The sequence below is a fragment of the Eucyclogobius newberryi genome, unplaced genomic scaffold (assembly GCF_026437365.1).
Source record: "Eucyclogobius newberryi isolate DKJ021-1_F unplaced genomic scaffold, fEucNew1.0.hap1 SCAF_22, whole genome shotgun sequence".
NCBI classification, from domain to species: domain Eukaryota; kingdom Metazoa; phylum Chordata; class Actinopteri; order Gobiiformes; family Gobiidae; genus Eucyclogobius; species Eucyclogobius newberryi.
The window spans coordinates 11,979,075-11,997,198 of record NW_027315857.1 but is presented as its reverse complement, the minus strand read 5'-3'; the positions used below and the strand labels follow the sequence as shown (position 1 = coordinate 11,997,198).

General features: G+C 40.8%; 1 protein-coding gene across 1 annotated transcript in view; it reads left to right on the top strand.

The window, feature by feature from the left end:
• The window catches only part of gba2 (glucosidase, beta (bile acid) 2), a 173,270-nt gene that overhangs the window by 36,109 nt on the left and 119,037 nt on the right, over positions 1-18,124 (top strand). The window lies entirely within an intron of this gene.

The following is an 18,124-nucleotide window of genomic DNA, read 5'->3' as shown; positions in this document are numbered from 1 at the left end:
ATCCCCTATACAGTTGTACAGGCCCAAACATCCATCTGAATGATGACCTTTTTCTCTAATGTTGTAAATGCAACCTATGCTGAACATTGAATGTATTTGATGCTTTGCATCTTTACTGACTAGTGGAAAAATATGAAAAAGGCTCAAGAAATAATCCATTGTGTCACAGAATGTACTGTATGTGCATGGTTATCTGAGCTAAGACTGAAGCAGGTCCCAAAATACATAACATTTGGATAAGCATGCCTGTTTTTTGTCAAAAATGAAAAAAAAAAAATTGCTACCAGTTTACTAAAATAATTATTAAAATCTTATGTGTTTATGAAGGTTTCAAAAACCCTTCATTCGCTCCTGAAGATCATCAGAACAATATGCATTATCCACGGACACCACCTCAGATGAATGGAAACGCCAGATCAGCCCAAGACATGTACATGTCCCAAGGACCAGCTTTGAATGGCATAAGTGCACCCGGCCTCGCAAACAGGGAATACATAGACCTGGGTTCACATGTAAGTTATTATTCATTTCATCACATATAACATCAAGCAAAAACATGTCACATGCAACATCTAAAGGAAAGTACTTTCTTTGTGGATTTTTCAGATGAGAATTGGAAGGCCCCAAATTAAATCATCATTTGCTATCTAAAGGACCATTCAGTCTCCCGCTACAGAAATGTAATTGATGAGCTATTGCCAACAGTAATGAAACAGTTACAGTCTGAAGGAGCATGATTGGCTCAAAATATAACATGCCCTGAACAAAACATATTTATTGTAACTCATAGTTATATGGTGACCTATGCAGTATAATTTTACCAATAATAAGACCATAAAATCTTTTGCAACCTTTTCATATCTGCAGTTACACAATACAAAATAGTATGCTATAAAACAATAATGCACTGTAAAATGATATTTCAATTTATTGGAAAATTACAATCAGTATACATGTTACAAGAGAAACTTGAACAATTCACATCATAATTCATTACTATTTAAATAAAGTTGAGTTTGAAAATTGAATGTGCTTTATGAAAATCAAACTATTTCTGTTGTCTAGTTCAAAATAAATATTTGTAAAGGAAATAAACAACATCAAGCGGAAAAAAGGCGTACTGTGCTTATATTGCATGTGAAAGTATTAGGCAGGAATGAGAGGCTGAAGTGATCACTGCGTTGATGTGTTATTATTAGCCAGTTCTTCAGACATGTTTATTCAACATGCTGTATGTGGTCAGTTCAGCCATTTTCTGTTGCAAATTTACCAGGAATCAGGTATTATTTTTGTCTGCTTTACCAAGAACGCCAACTGTATTTAACAGGAAAATACTGCAAACAGTTCTGAAAAAATGTCTGGTCAATGAGTACATTTGTATTTTGTAGTACTTAAGAAACAAAAAAAAGTAAGGGAGTAACAAAAACTAAAAGCCATCTAAAAATTTTCAGCAGTCACGTTGTGATTTATTTAACCTTTATTTTCAGTTTTTATTTACATTGAACATATTTTATTACTATTTATTAAGAGAAAAAGACAATACATTTTGTTTGCCGCGTCATCAAAATGCTACATTTGCAGAGGTTAACTGATATGGCAGCCAGAGCACATGGTAACTACAGCGGACTTCACATTCCCAACAAGACCTTTCAAGGGAATGTTTTCTTTGTTTTTATTTATTATATTATTATATTATATTGGCCCATATGCTTTATTAGACAGGACAGTTGAGCGTGAAATGGGGATGAGAGAGAAGGAGGACCTGGCATGTGTGCTGCTGCCTTAACGACTCGACTACAGGGCAACACGAAGTCGAGTCGAATCAAGGGATCAAGGGAATATTTTCAAATTTTGCAATGCATATAACTTAGCAACTTAGCAGTGAATGCCAACTGGATACAATGACACGGAATGCCTTAACAGTCAAACTGATAACATTTTAAATAATGTGCTGACTGTCCAAGCTTTGTGATTCTTTGGATTTATGCTGGATGAAGAGGGAACTGTCCCAATTACTTCTTACCACCCTGTGCACTTACGCACTTCACTTGGGAATCTATGCCAGGATTCTGTTTGTAGACTTCAGCTCTGCATTCAACAGCATCCTCCTGCTCTGCTCCAGGACAAGCTCTCCCAGCTCAACGTGCCTGACTCCACCTGCAGGTGGAGCACTGACTTCCTGACGGATCGGACATGGTGCGTGCGGCTGGGGAAGAACGTCTCAGACACTCGGACTACCAGCACAGGAGCTCCACAGGGCTTTGTATTTTCTCCCCTGCTCTTCACCCTGTACACAAACTGCTGCACCTCCAGCCACGACTCTGTAAAACAAAACAAAAAAAGTTTGCGGACAACACCACCCTCATCGGGTTCATCTCAGATGGGGATGAGTCTGTCTACAGGAGGGAGGTGGACCGGCTGGTGTCCTGGTGCAGCGGTAACAACCTGGAGTTCAATGCCCAGAAGACAGTGGAGATGATCATGAACTTCAGGAAAGTCAAAGCCCCTCAGCCCCGCCTCACCATCTCAGATTCCCCCATCACCACTGTGGACTTCCTCCTCGCTTTCTCGGGAATCATCATCACCCGGGACCTCAAGTGGGAGCCCACCATCAGCTCCCTCATCAAGAAGGCCCAGCAGAGGATGTACTTCCTGCGACAGCTGAAGAAAGCCAAGCCCGTCACAAGAACAGTTTCTTTCCCTCTGCAGTTGGACTCATGAACACTGCCTAAGCACTTTGTACTCACTGCACTGTTCCCTTATTGCACTACATATGTATATCAACTGTAAATTTATGTACATATCAAGCCTATTTTTAACTTTATTCTTACTTATTTTTTACATATCTGGTAGCTATTCATTGTTCATTGTTTTGTTTGTGTTGCATCGAATCACCAGGACAAGTTCCTATGTTTGTGAATTTTGTTCATTGACAATAGGCAATAAACCTTATTCTGATTCTGATTATAACTTGATTCGGGGTCAGTAGCTGGGACGATTCTCATCCTTTTGCTCAGGCCTAAAAAGAGTACCGTAATATTAAATGTGAATCTCTTATTTAACTTGTTTAATTTTTGCACTCTCACAGGGAGTTTGTAGCTAAGCGCCTCTTGTGTTAGCCCTGAACCCCTGCCGCTGCCATCATGCATGCTCTTCCTTTGTTTTTTACCATGATGGTTTTTGACTTCTCACTGTTTTGTTAATCTGTTTAACACATATTTTTGCCCAATATATATTCAATTACCTAAGCTTTGTATTCTACCATACTGCCTTTGCTACTCTGACTTGTTATAAAGACACCTCCTGCCAGTGTCTCACTGTGCTGCGGTCTCTGGATTAATTCATTTAGTTGTAAAATCGAAAGAGCACAGAACACGACACAGAGAGAGGGAGCAAAGAGCACAGGGAAAAACAATAGACATCCAACAGAAAGGCTATGCACCTGACCAGCTTGTGTGTGTGTGCATGAGCTGCAATGGTGCTCATTTGCTGAAATTTGTAAGACTCAAATTGTCCTGACAAAACCGCAAAGTTGAAATACTGTATATAATGCCACACCTTTGAAAATAAGTTACCTGGAGACCTTACATAAACCTTTGAACCTTTTAGTTGCTTGGAAACGCCCTGTGTGTTGTGAAATACACATGACATGCTTGACTATGTGAAGGTCTTAAAATGCCTTTACCATAAATATGACCTTATTCCCAAAAATGTATCATTGAAAGGTTAAAACTCTTTCAAATCTTGATCTTCCAAAACTTGATATAGATTTGTGTATTATTTGTTCTTTACAAATAATAAACAAAATCCCATCATAAAGCCCATCAAGAAGTAACTCGAGGCTATTGTCATGGGTGTGATATTTAAGTAGAATGATTTTTTTGTTTGAATAGCATATTAGCACAGCAATTAAAAAAGAGAAAGGGTACAATTACAATCAAATGAGGTATCTGAGTCAATATCAAGCTGTGACTCAAGGCCCAAACCGTGTGTACAATAAACTATGGGATGATCAGTATTCGTATCTGTCATTGTCCAAAGGTTTGTGCCACTTTGACAGCGAAGTCAAGTTTATTAAGCAGTAGATGGACAGCAATGGATTATTGAGCAGGTCTACTTAGAAACTGGGAATATTTAGTCTAAGTTTGTGACCTGACAAAGGTTACAATTTTGTGATGAAAGGGATACATGTCATTGTTTTCTTTATTTTGGTGATTGGACATGTTCTGGACATGAAAAGTATCATGTAGTATATGTAGTATGTAGTATAAAATAAAGAGCAAGTGAGCAGATGTTGGTAAACACTGAGAAAAGTCTACTCATAAACAGGGCTTGACATCAAGAATTTTCAAGTACTTGACACACAAATCTACTTGCCCGTAAAACAAAGCGTTTATTCTAAAAATGTTCTAAAATGCTTTTTAAAAATACGGATACTGACATGTTGGTAGGAGTTTTTGCACTGTAGGAACCGTTTTTCGCACTGTAGGAACTGTTTTCAGTTCCATGTAGTGGAGTAGTACTTACCACATGAAACAAGTTTGCATAGACTAGAGTTAGAACTGGGGCCACACTTCAAGGACTTTTTTTTAGCTCTTGCTCTGGTTTTCAGTCAACTTAAATGTGTTTCATGCATTAACAGCAGTGGCTAATTGGGTTTTGTTTTGAATTCCCTTGTGTTACAACCTAACAAAACAAAAAGCATGATGGGAAATGGTAATAAACTGAAATGTAAAAGTAAATGAACAAAAACACTTACATGAGACAGAAAACAAAATGACAAGTTAGGAGTCTCTAAAACGTACGAGTCGCACCGACCTAAAAAACAAAGGCCCCAGAGTACATAAAAAGTATACAAGGATGAAAGAAAGGATGAATATATTGATGAATAGGAGATTGAAAAATGCCATCTTTCCAACACTGGTGTTGGGAGACATTGCATGGAATAAGTCCCATGTTTTAATAACATCCTTTGACAAAGGGCTATGGCTATGCCCGGTCATGTTAGATAACATTAAGATGTCAGAATCATATTCTAGACAATCATTTTAATATCACTAAAATGATTGTCTAGAATATGATTCTGACATCTTTATGTTATGTATGTATGTAAATAAAGTCATGTCATTGTGTCCATAAGTGTAATTCTCAAATATCACCACTAAGGGCCACTCTTGTGTGACAGTGTCTTCTTCAGCACTGTACAATGGACTTTATAATGTAGAACATGTAAATATCAAGCAAAATTCACCGCAGATTAGCTGAGATTGTCATGCACTGCAAACCCTACAAAAGTGTTTTAGCGTATTATATATAATGGAACAGGGAGGGCATCTGACTTGTAAACCTACTAAATCAAAATAAATAGTATACCAGTTAACAGTTAACAAAAAAGACTGCAGGGAGATACCTGAAAAGATGGAACTGTTTAATGTTGCAAAAACTGCTTCACGTAGTTAGCTAGCAGATAATTTTGGCTTTAGACCTAAAAGCAGTCACACAGTTGACTGAAGAATCACAATGACGATGACGTAAAGGTCTTTGAATGGGAGCGTTCCAGTTATTTGAAAGGAAACTAAAATTGTCTTCATGATTGAAAGGCATGAAGAAAAGGAAGGATTATTTTTAGAGCTTTTTTATTTTTTTTTGCTTTGTGATATGGAGGAAAGTTTGCTTCAATACATTAATATAAATCTTGGGTTGGACCAGTGTTAGAAATTAATGCTATATTAACATACAAACTTCAAGATTAATATAGATATAATGTTGATATTGGACATACTAACTTGTTATTGTCAGATCTCTGAAGCTAAGCAAGGATGGACCTGGTCAGTACTTGGATTGGAGAGTACTGGAATACCAGGTGCAACAGGAGGACGGTAGTGCATACTATTGTTGTGTCCTTGTGCAAGACACTTCACCCACCTTGCCTATATTCTCCAAGTATGCTGGTGTATGAATGAGTGTTTGTCGGAGTGAATGTGGGAAAGCGAATGAAAATCCTGTGTATATCATGTTCATTAGCATACAACGTCCCGACCAAATTAACAAATAAAGATAACAATATATTTAGATTATGTCTTATGTTAATATTTCAATTAAAAAAAAAAAATCCTGCCAGTGTATATTTCTCTTCTTTCCAAATAGGCTTTAGCGTTCAGTAGTTTTGGTTTAAGTTATGTAATGGACAATATTTCTCTGTCTGTCAGTGTGTCTTAGTAAGAGAAGACTGATGGACGTAGAAAAAAAACGAATCAGCCCAGCAAGTTGGGAGGAGAGATTGATGTGTTGTAGCCACTTTGTGCTGCTGCAGTAGCAATTAGATAATAGGTCTGGATCAGCAGCACACAGCCATGCTCTACACTATTAGAAATAACATAGCCCACTTTATAAACCCACTCTGTATTGTGCTGTGTGCAGTATGTTTGCATTTATACATTTAAATAACTGTATATGCCCTGCTATACTGAGTGTGTCAACAATGAGCACCTTTTTACAGGCTTTTTTGATGTACTTATACTTTAGCACTAGTACTTTGTGTTCTAAAAGCACTTGTTTTTCTGACTGGCTTTTCTTCTCTTTTGAGTCTGATGTTTACGTTCTTAGTTGTAAAGATCAAACTAGTTAGACTTTAGTGACTGATTATCAACTCTGCAACACTGGCAAGTGAAGAAAAGAAAGACATTTTTTGCTGATAGACCAAAGTCATGAACCCAAATTCTGATTTCTTCACTCTAAATAGAAGCAGATAGGCTATTCAGCATACTGGATTTATGGCAAGCAGCAGTGCAGATCACAGTGAACAGTGTCTGCACTTTTAGGCCACACTATATTGATTTTGTAATATACCGTCAGTGGTGCTGCTATTTACTAAGAGCTATTTGCCATTATGCTGAGACAGATAGTGGAGTGGAGTGCAACCAAGCTTTGGGTTTGACTGAATCTATTTGGCGTTAGATTTTGTTATTATTGTTGTTCCAAATGTTTGTTGAGCCAGAAGTTAATAAGTAAGTTTAATGAAATTTACTTCATTCACATTCTGGTAGTAGCAATCCCATATTCAACCCGTATAGCCCTTGGTCTTTCAACTATTAGTTCACAGCAGGTTTTAAAGATTCACTTAATCATGTTTAAGTCATTCTTTAGAGGACAAATTGTAGGTCGTAATGATGTAAGACAGGATCTGGGGAAAATGTGGAACTGTGTGCCATATGTATTTGTGGGTGAGTGTGCATTTTAATGGACCCAAAGGATGGCGGAGAGGTGGGACGGGTCAGATTCAAGGCACTTACACTGATTAAAGCTCCCTCCGCTGCCAGTCTCCCCCTCCGTTCATCTGCTCCTCTTTCTCCTTGTCCTCCCTCTTCGTCTCTGTAAATGCAATAGATGAGTTAACTGTAGGGCTGCATATTTTGTCACCAAATTACAGTATCGGCTAGCGTGACAGACATATGATAGCTGTGTATCACAAAGAAATGTATCACAAAGAAAATACTTTTATTTGAAATGTAAAAATAAATAAACAATCCCTTCAAGTAATCTTCTTAATTTAGTCCTTGTTTTGGTCCTGGTAATGTATTTTTTGTAAGGATTGTTTGGCCCATAGGCTCTATTACAGTATAGCAAGACAGTAAAGCGACAGTATAGCGACAGTATAGCGAGACAGTATAGTGAGACAGTATAGTGAGACAGTATAGTGAGACAGTATAGCGACAGTATAGTGAGACAGTATAGTGAGACAGTATAGCGACAGTATAGTGAGACAGTATAGTGAGACAGTATAGCGACAGTATAGTGAGACAGTATAGTGAGACAGTATAGCGACAGTATAGTGAGACAGTATAGTGAGACAGTATAGCGACAGTATAGTGAGACAGTATAGTGAGACAGTATAGCGACAGTATAGTGAGACAGTATAGCGAGACAGTATAGTGAGACAGTATAGTGAGACAGTATAGCGAGACAGTATAGTGAGACAGTATAGCGACAGTATAGTGAGACAGTATAGTGAGACAGTATAGTGAGACAGTATAGTGAGACAGTATAGCGACAGTATAGTGAGACAGTATAGTGAGACAGTATAGCGACAGTATAGTGAGACAGTATAGCGACAGTATAGCGGCAGTATAGTGAGACAGTATAGTGAGACAGTATAGCGACAGTATAGTGAGACAGAATAGTGAGACAGTATAGTGAGACAGTATAGCGACAGTATAGTGAGACAGTATAGTGAGACAGTATAGCGACAGTATAGTGAGACAGTATAGTGAGACAGTATAGTGAGACAGTATAGCGACAGTATAGTGAGACAGTATAGTGAGACAGTATAGCGACAGTATAGTGAGACAGTATAGTGAGACAGTATAGCGAGACAGTATAGTGAGACAGTATAGCGAGACAGTATAGTGAGACAGTATAGTGACAGTATAGTGAGACAGTATAGCGACAGTATAGTAAGACAGTATAGCGACAGTATAGTGAGACAGTATAGCTACAGTATAGCGGCAGTATAGTGAGACAGTATAGCGAGACAGTATAGTGAGACAGTATAGCGACAGTATAGCGACAGTATAGTGAGACAGTATAGCGACAGTATAGCGAGACAGTATAGTGAGAAAGTATGGTGAGACAGTATAGTGAGACAGTATAATGAGACAGTATAGCGACAGTATAGTAAGACAGTATAGCGACAGTATAGTGAGACAGTATAGTGAGACAGTATAGCGACAGTATAGTGAGACAGTATAGCGACAGTATAGTGAAACAGTATAGCGACAGTATAGTGAGACAGTATACTGAGAGAGTATAGTGAGACAATATAGCGACAGTATAGCGAGACAGTATAGCGACAGTATAGCGAGACAGTATAGTGAGACAGTATAGCGACAGTATAGCGAGACAGCATAGTGAGACAGTATAGCGACAGTATAGTGAGACAGTATAGCGACAGTATAGCGAGACAGTATAGCGACAGTATAGCAAGACAGTATAGCGACAGTATAGTGAGACAGTATAGCGAGACAGTATAGCGATAGTATAGCGAGACAGTATAGCGAGACAGTATAGTAAGATAGTATAGCGACAGTATAGTGAGACAGTATAGCGAGACAGTATAGCGAGACAGTATAACGAGACTGTATAGCGAGACAGTATAGCGACAGTATAGCGAGACAGTATAGCGACAGTATAGCGAGACAGTATAGCGAGACAGTATAGTAAGATAGTATAGCGACAGTATAGTGAGACAGTATAGCGAGAATATAGCGAGACAGTATAGCGAGACAGTATAGCGAGACAGTATAGCGAGAATATAGCGAGACAGTATAGTGAGATAGTATAGCGAGACAGTATAGCGACAGTATAGCGAGACAGTATAGCGACAGTATAGTGAGACAGTATAGCGACAGTATAGCGAGACAGTATAACGAGACAGTATAGCGAGACAGTATAACGAGACAGTATAGCGAGTCAGTATAGCGACAGTATGGCGACAGTATAGCGACAGTATAGTGAGACAGTATAGCGAGACAGTATAGCGACGGTATAGCGAGACAGTATAGCGAGACAGTATAGCGACAGTATAGCGAGACAGTATAGCGAGACAGTATAGCGAGACAGTATAGCGACAGTATAGCGAGACAGTATAGCGAGACAGTATAGCGAGACAGAATAGTGAGACAGTATAGCGACAGTATAGTGAGAAAGTATAGCGAGACAGTATAGCGAGACAGTATAGCGAGACAGTATAACGAGACAGTATAGCGAGACAGTATAGCGAGACAGTATAGTGAGACAGTATAGCGAGACAGTATAGCGACAGTATAGCGAGACAGTATAGCGACAGTATAGTGAGACAGTATAGCGAGACAGTATAGCGAGAATATAGCGAGACAGTATAGAGAGACAGTATAGCAAGACAGTATAACGAGACAGTATAGCGAGACAGTATAGCGAGACGGTATAGCGAGACAGTATAGTGAGACAGTATAGTGAGACAGTATAGCGACAGTATAGCGAGACAGTATAGCAACAGTATAGTGAGACAGTATAGCGACAGTATAGCGAGACAGTATAACGAGACAGTATAGCGAGACAGTATAACGAGACAGTATAGCGAGACAGTATAGCGGCAGTATAGCGAGACAGTATAGCGAGACAGTATAGCGACACAGTATAGCGAGTCAGTGTAGCGAGACAGTATAGCGACAGTATAGCGACAGTATAGTGAGACGGTATAGCGACAGTATAGCGAGACAGTATAGCGAGACAGTATAGCGACAGTATAGCGAGAATATAGCGAGACAGTATAGCGAGACAGTATAGCGAGACAGTATAGTGAGACAGTATAGCGAGACAGTATAGCGAGACAGTATAGTGAGACAGTATAGCGAGACAGTATAGCGAGACAGTATAGCGACAGTATAGCGAGACAGTATAACGAGACAGTATAGCGAGACAGTATAACGAGACAGTATAGCGAGACAGTATAGCGACAGTATAGCGAGACAGTATAGCTAGACAGTATAGCGACAGTATAGCGAGACAGTATAGCGAGTCAGTATAGCGACAGTATAGCGACAGTTAAGCGACGGTATTGCGAGACAGTATAGCGACGGTATAGCGAGACAGTATAGCGAGACACTATAGCGAGACAGTATAGTGAGACAGTATAGTGAGACAGTATAGCGACTTTATAGTGAGACAGTATAGCGAGACAATAAAGCGAGACAGTATAACGAGACAGTATAGCGAGATAGTATAGCGACAGTATGGCGAGACAGTATAGCGACGGTATAGCGAGACAGTATAGCGAGACAGTATAGCGAGACAGTATAGCGACAGTATAGCGAGACAGTATAGCGAGACAGTATAGCGAGACAGTATAGCGACAGTATAGCGAGACAGTATAGCGAGACAGTATAGCGAGACAGTATAGCGACAGTATAGCGAGACAGTATAGTGAGACAGTATAGCGAGACAGTATAGCGACAGTATAGTGAGACAGTATAGCGAGACAGTATAGCGACAGTATAGCAAGACAGTATAGCGAGACAGTATAGTGAGACAGTATAGTGAGAAAGTATAGCATCAGTAAAGTGAGACAGTATAGCGAGACAGAATAGCGAGACAGTATAGCGAGACAGTATAGCGAGACAGTATAGCAACAGTATAGTTAGACAGTATAGCGAGACAGTATAGCGACAGTATAGAGAGACAGTATAGCGACAGTATAGCGAGACAGTATAGCGAGACAGTATAGTAAGATAGTATAGCGACAGTATAGTGAGACAGTATAGCGAGACAGTATAGCGAGAATATAGCGAGACAGTATAGCGAGACAGTATAGCGAGACTTTATAGTGAGACAGTATAGCGAGACAGTATAGCGACAGTATAGCGAGACAGTATAGCGACAGTATAGTGAGACAGTATAGCGACAGTATAGCGAGACAGTATAACGAGACAGTATAGCGAGACAGTATAACGAGACAGTATAGCGAGACGGTATAGCGACAGTATAGCGAGACAGTACAGCGAGACAGTATAGCGACAGTATAGCGAGACAGTATAGCGAGTCAGTATAGCGACAGTATAGCGACAGTTTAGCGACAGTATAGTGAGACAGTATAGCGAGACAGTATAGCGACGGTATAGCGAGACAGTACAGCGACAGTATAGCAAGACAGTATAGCGAGACAGTATAGCGACAGTATAGCGACAGTATAGCGAGACAGTATAGTGAGACAGTATAGCGACTGTATAGTGAGACAGTATAGCGAGACAGTATAACGAGACAGTATAGCGAGACAGTATAGCGACAGTATGGCGAGAAAGTATAGCGAGACAGTATAGCGACGGTATAGCGAGACAGTATAGCGAGACAGTATAGCGAGACAGTATAGCGACATTATAGCGAGACAGTATAGCGAGACAGTATAGCGAGACAGTATAGCGACAGTATACCGAGACAGTATAGTGAGACAGTATAGCGAGACAGTATAGCGACAGTATAGTGAGACAGTATAGCGAGACAGTATAGTGAGACAGTATAGCGAGACATTATAGCGACAGTATAGCGAGACAGTATAGCGAGACAGTATAGCGAGACGGTATAGCGACAGTATAGCGAGACAGTATAGCGAGACTGTATAGTGAGACGGTATAGCGAGACAGTATAGCGAGACAGTATAGCGACAGTATAGCGAGACAGTATAGTGAGACAGTATAGTGAGAAAGTGTAGCGTCAGTATAGTGAGACAGTATAGCGAGACAGTATAGCGAGACAGTATAGTGAGACAGTATAGCGACAGTATAGAGAGAAAGTATAGCAACAGTATAGTTAGACAGTATAGCGAGACAGTATAGCGACAGTATAGAGAGACAGTATAGCGACAGTATAGCGAGACAGTATAGTAAGATAGTATAGCGACAGTATAGTGAGACAGTATAGCGAGACAGTATAGCGAGAATATAGCGAGACAGTATAGCGAGACTTTATAGTGAGACAGTATAGCGAGACAGTATAGCGAGTGTATAGCGAGACAGTATAGCGACAGTATAGTGAGACAGTATAGCGACAGTATAGCGAGACAGTATAACAAGACAGTATAGCGAGACAGTATAACGAGACAGTATAGCGAGACTGTATAGTGACAGTATAGCGAGACAGTATAGCGAGACAGTATAGCGACAGTATAGCGAGAAAGTATAGCGAGTCAGTATAGCGACAGTATAGCGACAGTTTAGCGACAGTATAGTGAGACAGTATAGCGAGACAGTATAGCGACGGTATAGCGAGACAGTATAGCGACAGTATAGCGAGACAGTATAGCGAGACAGTATAGCGACAGTATAGCGAGACAGTATAGCGAGACAGTATAGCGACAGTATAGCGAGACAGTATAGCGAGACAGTATAGTGAGACAGTATAGCGACTGTATAGTGAGACAATATAGCGAGACAGTATAGCGACGGTATAGCGAGACAGTATAGCGAGACAGTATAGCGACAGTATAGCGAGACAGTATAGCGACGGTATAGCGAGACAGTATAGCGAGACAGTATAGCGACAGTATAGCGAGACAGTATAGCGACAGTATAGCGAGACAGTATAGCGACGGTATAGCGAGACAGTATAGCGAGACAGTATAGCGACAGTATAGCGAGACAGTATAGCGACAGTATAGCGAGACAGTATAGCGACAGTATAGTGAGACAGTATAGCGAGACAGTATAGCGACAGTATAGCGAGACAGTATAGCGAAACAGTATAGCGAGACAGTATAGCGAGACAGTATAGCGACAGTATAGCGATAGTATAGCAAAAGTATAGTGAGACGGTATAGCGAGACAGTATAGCGACAGTATAGTTAGACAGTATAGCGAGACAGTAAAGCGACAGTATAGCGAGACAGTATAGCGAGACAGTATAGCGACAGTATAGTGAGACAGTATAGCGAGACAGTATAGCGACAATATAGCGAGACAGTATAGTAAGATAGTATAGCGACAGTATAGTGAGACAGTATAGCGAGACAGTATAGCGAGAATATAACGAGACAGTATAGCGAGACAGTATAGCGAGACAGTATAGTGAGACAGTATAGCGATACAGTATAGCGACAGTATAGCGAGACAGTATAGCGACAGTATAGTGAGACAGTATAGCGAGACAGTATAGCGACAGTATAGCGAGACAGTATAGCGAATCAGTGTAGCGACAGTATAGAGACAGTATAGCGACAGTATAGTGAGACAGTATAGCAAGACAGTATAGCGAGACAGTATAGCGAAGGTATAGCGAGACAGTATAGCGAGACAGTAAGGCGAGACAGTATAGCGAGACAGTATAGCGAGACAGTATAGCGACAGTAGGGCGAGAAAGTATAGCGAGAGTATAGTGAGACAGTATAGCGAGACAGTATAGCGACAGTATAGCGAGACAGTATAACAAGACAGTATAGCAAGACATTATAACGAGACAGTATAGCGAGACAGTATAGCGACAGTATAGCGAGACAGTATAGCGAGTCAGTATAGCGACAGTATAGTGACAGTATAGCGACAGTATAAAGAGTCAGTATAGCGAGACAGTATAGCGAGACAGTATAGCGAGACAGTATAGCGACAGTATAGTGAGACAGTATAGCGAGACAGTATAGCGAGACAGTATAGCGAGACAGTATAGCGACAGTATAGCGAGACAGTATAGCGAGACAGTATAGCGAGAATATAGCAAGACAGTATAGCGAGACAGTATAGCGAGACAGTATAGCGAGAATATAGCGAGACAGTATAGCAAGATAGTATAGCGAGACAGTATAGTGAGACAGTATAGCGAGACAGTATAGCGACAGTATAGCGAGACAGTATAGCGACAGTATAGTGAGACAGTATAGCGACAGTATAGCGAGACAGTGTAGCGACAGTATAGTGAGACAGTATAGCGACAGTATAGCGAGACAGTATAATGAGACAGTATAGCAAGACAGTATAACGAGACAGTATAGCGAGACAGTATAGCGACAGTATAGCGAGACAGTATAGCGACAGTATAGTGAGACAGTATAGCGACAGTATAGCGAGACAGTATAATGAGACAGTATAGCAAGACAGTATAACGAGACAGTATAGCGAGACAGTATAGCGACAGTATAGCGAGACAGTATAGCGAGACAGTATAGCGACAGTATAGCGAGAAAGTATAGCGAGTCAGTATAGCGACAGTATACCGACAGTATAGCGACAGTATAGTGAGACAGTATAGCGAGACAGTATAGCGACGGTATAGCTAGACAGTATAGCGACAGTATAGCAAGACAGTATAGCGAGACAGTATAGCGACAGTATAGCGAGACAGTATAGTGAGACAGTATAGCGACTGTATAGTGAGACAGTATAGCGAGACAATATAATATAGCGACACAGTATAGCGAGACAGTATAGTGAGACAGTATAGCGACTGTATAGTGAGACAGTATAGCGAGACAATATAGCGAGACAGTATAACGAGACAGTATAGCGAGACAGTATAGCGACGGTATAGCGAGACAGTATAGCGAGACAGTATAGCGAGACAGTGTAGCGAGACAGTATAGCGACAGTATAGCGAGACAGTATAGCGAGACAGTATAGGGAGACAGTATAGCGACTGTATAGTGAGACAGTATAGCGAGACAGTATAGCGAGACAGTATAGCGACAGTATAGCGAGACAGTATAGTGAGACGGTATAGCGAGACAGTATAGCGAGACAGTATAGCGACAGTATAGCGAGACAGTATAGCAAGACAGTGTAGTGAGACAGTATAGTGAGACGGTATAGCGAGACAGTATAGCGACAGTATAGCGAGAGAGTATAGTGAGACGGTATAGCGAGACAGTATAGCGAGACAGTATAGCGACAGTATAGCGAGACAGTATAGCGAGACAGTGTAGTGAGACAGTATAAAGAGACACTATAGCGACTGTATAGCGAGACAGTATAGCGAGACAGTATAGCGAGACAGTATAGCGACAGTATAGCGAGACAGTATAGCGAGACAGTACAGCGAGACAGTATAGCGACAGTATAGTGAGACAGTATAGCGAGACAGTATAGCGACAGTATGGCAAGACAGTATAGCGAGACAGTATAGTGAGACAGTATAGTGAGAAAGTATAGCGTCAGTATAGTGAGACAGTATAGCGACAGTATAGTGAGACAGTATAGCGAGACAGTATAGCGACAGTATAGAGAGACAGTATAGCGACAGTATAGCGAGACAGTATAGCGAGACAGTATAGTAAGATAGTATAGCGACAGTATAGAGAGACAGTATAGCGACAGTATAGCGAGACAGTATAGCGAGACAGTATAGCGAGACAGTATAGTAAGATAGTATAGCGACAGTATAGTGAGACAGTATAGCGAGACAGTATAGCGAGAATATAGCGAGACAGTATAGCGAGACAGTATAGCGAGACTGTATAGTGAGACAGTATAGCGAGACAGTATAGCGACAGTATAGCGAGACAGTATAGCTACAATATAGCGAGACAGTATAACGAGACAGTATAGCGAGACAGTATAACGAGACACTATAGCGAGACAGTATAGCGACAGTATAGCGAGACAGTATAGCGACAGTATAGTGAGACAGTATAGCGAGACAGTATAGCGACAGTATAGCGAGACAGTATAACGAGACAGTATAGCGAGACATTATAACGAGACAGTATAGCGAGACAGTATAGCGACAGTATAGCGAGACAGTATAGCGAGTCAGTATAGCGACAGTATAGCGACAGTATAACGACAGTATAGTGAGTCAGTATAGCGAGACAGTATAGCGACAGTATAGTGAGACAGTATAGCGAGACAGTATAGCGAGACAGTATAGCGACAGTATAGCGAGACAGTATAGCGAGACAGTATAGCGACAGTATAGTGAGACAGTATAGCGAGACAGTATAGCGACAATATAGCGAGACAGTATAGTAAGATAGTATAGCGACAGTATAGTGAGACAGTATAGCGAGACAGTATAGCGAGAATATAACGAGACAGTATAGCGAGACAGTATAGCGAGACAGTATAGTGAGACAGTATAGCGATACAGTATAGCGACAGTATAGCGAGACAGTATAGCGACAGTATAGTGAGACAGTATAGCGAGACAGTATAGCGACAGTATAGCGAGACAGTATAGCGAATCAGTGTAGCAACAGTATAGAGACAGTATAGCGACAGTATAGTGAGACAGTATAGCAAGACAGTATAGCGAGACAGTATAGCGAAGGTATAGCGAGACAGTATAGCGAGACAGTAAGGCGAGACAGTATAGCGAGACAGTATAGCGAGACAGTATAGCGAGACAGTGTAGTGAGACAGTATAGTGAGACAGTATAGCGACTGTATAGCGAGACAGTATAGCGAGACAGTATAGCGAGACAGTATAGCGACAGTATAGCGAGACAGTATAGCGAGACAGTACAGCGAGACAGTATAGCGACAGTATAGTGAGACAGTATAGCGAGACAGTATAGCGACAGTATAGCAAGACAGTATAGCGAGACAGTATAGTGAGACAGTATAGTGAGAAAGTATAGCGTCAGTATAGTGAGACAGTATCGCGACAGTATAGTTAGACAGTATAGCGAGACAGTATAGCGACAGTATAGAGAGACAGTATAGCGACAGTATAGCGAGACAGTATAGCGAGACAGTATAGTAAGATAGTATAGCGACAGTATAGTGAGACAGTATAGCGAGACAGTATAGCGAGAATATAGCGAGACAGTATAGCGAGACAGTATAGCGAGACTGTATAGTGAGACAGTATAGCGAGATAGTATAGCGACAGTATAGCGAGACAGTATAGCGACAATATAGCGAGACAGTATAACGAGACAGTATAGCGAGACAGTATAACGAGACAGTATAGCGAGACAGTATAGCGACAGTATAGCGAGACAGTATAGCGACAGTATAGTGAGACAGTATAGCGAGACAGTATAGCGACAGTATAGCGAGACAGTATAACGAGACAGTATAGCGAGACATTATAACGAGACAGTATAGCGAGACAGTATAGCGACAGTATAGCGAGACAGTATAGCGAGTCAGTATAGCGACAGTATAGCGACAGTATAACGACAGTATAGTGAGTCAGTATAGCGAGACAGTATAGCGACAGTATAGTGAGACAGTATAGCGAGACAGTATAGCGAGACAGTATAGCGACAGTATAGCGAGACAGTATAGCGAGACAGTATAGCGACAGTATAGTGAGACCCTATAGCGAGACAGTATAGCGACAATATAGCGAGACAGTATAGTAAGATAGTATAGCGACAGTATAGTGAGACAGTATAGCGAGACAGTATAGCGAGAATATAACAAGACAGTATAGCGAGACAGTATAGCGAGACAGTATAGTGAGACAGTATAGCGATACAGTATAGCGACAGTATAGCGAGACAGTATAGCGACAGTATAGTGAGACAGTATAGCGAGACAGTATAGCGACAGTATAGCGAGACAGTATAGCGAATCAGTGTAGCAACAGTATAGAGACAGTATAGCGACAGTATAGTGAGACAGTATAGCAAGACAGTATAGCGAGACAGTATAGCGAAGGTATA